A 6,000-nucleotide genomic window follows, 5' to 3' on the forward strand; every position below is an offset into this window, starting at 1 on the left:
GCACCGACACGCTCGGTGTAGTTGCCCTTTCTCAGCACACGGTGGACTCGGCCGACCGGACGTGCTGGTGTAGTTAGCACGAGTGTAACACACGAATGAAGCCGCACTCGCATGCGACCTCCGGTTTCGCACTCGGTTCAGCTTTACGTTCGAAGTCAAAAGGGCTGGCCATCGAATGAAATCAGTTTACTTCTATCGTCAAAGAGGTGGTGCTTCGACCAAGAACTGTTCAACATTTGCGGCTCGGTGCGTGTAATTAGCGAGAACCAAAAAGGAATGAGCTTCAGTCAGATGACTAATCATCTTTTTTTTTCGTGTGCGTGTGTGTATGCTAATTTCGACCCGTCGGATGTAAAATAATAGTTGGTGAAGGAAAAGATGTTCAAATTTAATTCTTGGTTGATGATTTGATAACGCTGCACAAACTAATTATTACAACAAGGTTAACTAATAGAAACCGACTAAAATCACAATTTTTCCGTTCAAGATTTGCGACTCGGTGCATAAAATTAGCGGTTACCATTCACTAACTGGCTTCGGTCGGGTGTTTTAAAATTCGGTTTCATTCGGTAACTTCGTTGTGTATGCTATTTTCTAACCATCGGAAATGAAAATAATTGGATAGCAGGTAGCGACACAAACTGATTAATCCATCAACCGTGTACAGATCACAAGTATTTCCTGCTCGGCAAAAACTTCTACTGTTTCTAAATGCTTGGCAGCTGAAGTTGCGTAGTTGTTTTTCAACGTAAAAAATTGTAACTACAACAATGTAATTCAATGTCAAAACCGAAAATGCATTTCTTGTAATTTGTTTCCTGATGTTGCCATCTACTACGAATCCGAAGAAATGTGAAAAATTGCAAAAAAAGCGTTCAAAAACAACGAACCGCAGAAATCAATTTCCGGCCCAGATAAAGACGTCATACTTAACATAGCGAACACAAAATACGCATCTCGAAACATCATCGAGTTCTATTTTGAAATGAATGATGGGGTTTAAAAATGGCATCGGACCAAATGCTAAATTCACGGACAAAACAAACCCATTTAGATTCGCAAACGCCGTTGTTGGATTCTGTTCACCTTACCGTCAAGTAGGTAAGCATGTTGCAAAAACAGAAACAGAAGAAAAAAATAAAAAAAACAGAAGAAATGCGCCAGACTAAACGAAACAGAGCCCCACATTCTCTGCTCGACCGCCGATAGAGAGTGTCCAATTCATATTGGATTAGATTTGCGAATGGCTTTTCGTGTGGCGATATGAATGAAATGCAAATAAATGGGCGGCTGACGGTGCCAATACGACGATGATGAGCGTGTTTTTCTTTGTTTCTCAAATTGCCCACCACAGAGTTGAAAGATCGCTAAAGTTTCAACCGCTGAACTGGATGATTGGTTAGTTTTGGAACCGCGCCGTATTTTTTTTTTCGTTGTTGCACTCTACTCTAGAGAGTGGGTTCGTTGATACATCGGACATTTTCCGTGTAGGTGATAGGTCATTGGCGAACGAAATATATAATAATAATGACTCCTCTTAAGAGTTTGCCAGAATTTTAATTTCTTGCTATCGATCACACTTGTTTATTGACATGTTCATTTGTTCTTAAACTATGCCAACACACCAATTTGCTACGTTGAAGGTCAAAATTGCAAACTAAAGTTTGTATGATTTTTTGGTGTGGTTTCTAAATTTATTTCCAATAAATAGAAAATGACAATATGAATTATTGAGCCATTCATTTTTGTAAATAATGTGCATCGGTTTTCAACTCAGAACTATGATCTGTCATAATGTGAAACATCTGGAATCTCAGCGTCAAATCTGTGACATTCTCCTATATATCAATCACAAAACAAAACAATTAAAGTTAGAATTACTTACCTTAGGCTACGTTTAATCCAGTATACCTTTGAACACACTTTCTGTCCAATGCTTACAAACTGCCGCAACACAAAAACACCTTTCGCTACCACAAAGTTCCACAGTGTATTCGTTCCGAGCTGTCACTTTGTGTCAACAGTGCAAAAAAACCGAAATAGCAACCACTAATTTCCCAGCCGCCTGCCGAAAGACTCCGAAAAATAAACTGCACATCTAAGCATGCACTGCTGGATCATTTCACAGTCCGGTCTCGGATTACCTACGTGTGTACCCTCTTGTTTTTCAATTACCAACTCACAACCGAACACACCCGGCCCCCGGAAACACCAACAGTTCGTCCACTCTGTGTCCAAAGTATCAGAGATCGGTAGGATCTCCGGTGTTGATTATTGCCTGCGCCCACACTGACTGGCTGCCCGCGTGGAAATAACTACTGCCCTGAATCGACGCGCGATGCTCAAAGTTCGGCGTTGCGGAAAACACTAACCACCGCTCGCTCTCTGCCAACTGTTGATATTTTATTATTCAGGACTCCTTCTCTGGTATAGGTACATACCTCAGCGCGCTTGCGTTCATTCTTTGCGAATCCCACAGCCGCACCGCGCGCCAACCGATGGTACTGTATCTATTACACATTGCACTCGCTGCCGTCGAAGCCGCCCGGTCGGTGGAACTCAAACGCAAACCTCTAGTGGTGCTCTGAATGCTAGCTCACCGCTGCTGCCGCCGCAGTTGAGTGATCGATTGTTTTGGTGTTTTTCCTCTATGCGCAGTAGGTGGTACTGAGTGGAAAGTGCACTCATTCTCCCGCCTTGCTGCTCGACTGCATTATGGGTGGATGTGATGATCAACTTGAGACATGTTGCATTGAAGAAGCCTACCGGTAGGCGTATTCTCTCAAAGAGACACTGCTGTTTGAACACAGAGTAAATGGGGTCAAAAATGACCAAAATTAAACACTCCGCTATAAAATAAAAAAAATACATCAGCTTTTCATGTAATCTTGTGTAGGTCTGGTTTAGTGGAGCACAAAGCATGTTTGAAAAAACTTGTAGATGCTCAAATCCTGAATTAATTGATGTTAGAACCTTTTACTGTTATATAACGGTTTACATATGGCCATAACGTGCTGCGCGTGCGAGACACTGCTAACTGAAAATGGTGCCAGTTATTGTATATTGTATTCTGCTGATTTCCGAAGAAATAAATTCGAAAAAGTTTTCATGTTTCGCGATGGAACATTTTTTTGAAAAATTGATTGATCGCCAGAATTTTGGATTCTTGGTGGTGGAAAAGTGTACCAGCGAAAGTAATACGGTGCTACCGAAGAAAAAAATAGCTAGCGAAAAGTGAATTTCTGAGTTAGAACAGACGTTTGGATTCGGTGGCTTTGTTGGAGTGTTGTGTAAAGAATTTCAGGAAGGACAGTAAGTTTACTCGACAGGTAGAAGATCGAGTGGAAAAAGGGAGAAATTTCACGATGAATTGCATTGGACGATGGTCAAATTGGAGATGTTCTCCACCGATGAAAAGTCGATCGACCTGAAAGAGGAATAGTAACTGTTCGATTGTCGTTATTACTCGGTCAAATTCATCAGAGCTCCATTTCAAAAGATACAACCGATTCCAAGACAGAATTAATTGAGCCATAAGCCAGCCATAATTCCAACTGAAATTCCGGTTGGTTTGCCTGGGTATGCTCTCCGATCCTATTTCTTGGTCAAACTGGCAAAGAAAATCCGTCAACCTCGCATTACCGAGACTTTAGACTTTCGGAGCCTTAACTGCTGAAGTTTACCAGTAAGCTAGAAGACTAGTGTGTTTTTCGCAATTTGTTTGAATCTGCCGTAGGTTTTCGAAACAACGACAGTACGATGAAGAAAATATACTTTCTCAGGGAGTAACAGCACCAATTTCGACCCTACCAAAATAAGTGAGCACGTCTATAAAGACGCTTGGCGAACGCTACGGCAGAGTTTTGAGAACAATCGAAAGCTAATGAAGTGCTATATTAAGACGCTATTTCTCTCTTCAGCGAAGCGCTGGTAATCATCTGAGGGTCTGCTTGCACTTATCGAACGTTTCGAGCAGCAAATTTTGGTTGAAACAGCAGACCGATGCAGCTCTATCCTGGTTTATCAGTTGACAATTCGTATCGACACTTGTACGCTTCAGGAATGGGATAACCACTGTAGTAATCTTGATGCAGACTACATCGCTTCTGTTTAGAGGGGATCCACCGACACATCAGAGGATACAAGGTCCAGTGCTAGTCGGTTTTCGCCAGAGTTACATTAATTTGAGATAGAGTTCCCAATATGTCCCCAAACTGTTTTGGGTCAAGGTGTTGTACATGTTCCAAGAAGCACCGTATGCTTCTTCACAAGGTATCTCGGAATTTCAATCCGGAATCTGGCGGTGAAGTCACCGGATCAACTTACTATCTTGATCTCCAACCGACTCTCGTCGGAGCAACCTGTTCAGCTAAGTTTACGTCCAGCAACTATCTACCTCTACTGCAATCGCCAATGTGGCTAATGTTCATGCGTTCTCCAAGAATTCTCAGACTGCACTGGTATCACCTTCTGGTGAAGTGAATGCTCGAACCATTTTCCTTGCGAACATTCAGAACGGTAGAAGTCGTATTGTTGCATGCTGGACTGTGTTCCAACGCAACTTAAATACTGGAACTGCTCTGCGAACGACTTCAGCTTCATCGCATCCGATTGCTGCATGTCGTCCCAATGAGCGGAATCGGAAACATTATAACGCTGGTTGAACGCACGACCGCGAAAACCATCCTTTTAATCTCCGTGAACTGCTCAATACTCGTGGTGTCTTCCATTACCGTTATAAGCTAGCCCAGTCGATGGGAGAAAACCGCCACTTGACGATGGAAAAATACTTGGAACTAGTAGATCCAAATTTCTCTGCTACTGGCGACATCAACATTATTCTGGTCAGCAGATATTTCTTTAGAAAGTTTAGTACTTCGAAATGGCAGGACACCGCTCTGAGAAAAGATATCACTTTGTGTAGAATAGCAGCAGTCAGGTGGGTCGTCTCCGGAGAGTATTTGTTGACATATCCCAGCAATTTACGCAATTCGCAGTTCAGTAATCCCTGCATTATCGATGAATTGGTCAAGCGATTCTGGCTGCTCGAAAAAGTTCACGATACGAAGGGATGGATTCCTTCGAAATGATACTGCGAGAAACATTTTGTGAAGAACTCCACCCGTATCTTCGACGGCCGCTTCATCGTCTAGCTTTCTGAGCGTAGTGAACTTCTTTGCTAGCTTACAGTCAACAGATACAACTTAATTCGGTCGCTCCTTATCTCTGGAACGCCCACTTAGTTTGAGTCCCGATAAAAATACATTATATCAGCTCATCCACGAGAGATTGGTCCCTATGAAGCCGACATCCTGCTTCGTGTCTCCACAATCCATGATAATCTCGTCACGATCGTTTTTCGTTGAGGAATCCATCATTTCTGAATTTCTCCAGACATTGAAATGAAAGTACCGGCAGATCGTGATGCAGTCCATCGAGCAACCGCTTCGGCGTATTCTCTGGCGCGTTGATTCTGAGTCTCCACTGAAGAGTTACCGTTACATCCGGTACAAGCCAAACACTAGAGTGCAGCTGAAGTTCACCAACGATGAGTGGTTGAATTTTTCGCAGGCTGAACTCGCTGTCCGCCTTGACTTCTGCGTTGACTATTTGCTGTCCAGTTCATACGATGCTGAAGTTCTAGTCGTTTCCTGTGAAAATCTTATCGCAATGCTCTCTTGTGCAGTATTCCTCTCTAACAATGGTTTTGGAGTTGTCAAGTTGCTCTCGATGCCATTCCATTGGAGCTTAGAGAGACAGAAATGTTGTGGGATTTGACCACGGCCTCCGCTGGGACCCGTTGATCGATTTCCTTTCGTTGAAAACAACAAATTGAAAAAATTGAATTCTTATAATTCTACGAAGCATCCTTTCTCAGATTAGTAGCCAGGTCTGATCTGATTGGACCGACGTTTGAGAAACACAAATCAGGTTGTAGCGTCTTTAGAAACTCCATTTGGACCATACGGACTTGCTCACGTTACATCAACGTATCGTATC

General features: G+C 42.7%; 1 protein-coding gene across 1 annotated transcript in view; it reads right to left on the reverse strand.

Annotated features, from left to right (window-relative positions):
- The window catches only part of LOC131686760 (uncharacterized peptidase C1-like protein F26E4.3), a 205,449-nt gene extending 203,063 nt beyond the window's left edge, over positions 1–2,386 (reverse strand). Inside the window, exon 1 of the mRNA XM_058970728.1 lies at positions 1,886–2,386. The gene's annotated coding sequence lies outside the window, so the exon portion shown is untranslated. The remainder of the gene's footprint in view (positions 1–1,885) is intronic.
- Between the last annotated feature and the right edge of the window lie 3,614 nt (positions 2,387–6,000).

This window comes from Topomyia yanbarensis, chromosome 3 (assembly GCF_030247195.1).
Source record: "Topomyia yanbarensis strain Yona2022 chromosome 3, ASM3024719v1, whole genome shotgun sequence".
Taxonomy (NCBI): Eukaryota; Metazoa; Arthropoda; class Insecta; order Diptera; family Culicidae; genus Topomyia; species Topomyia yanbarensis.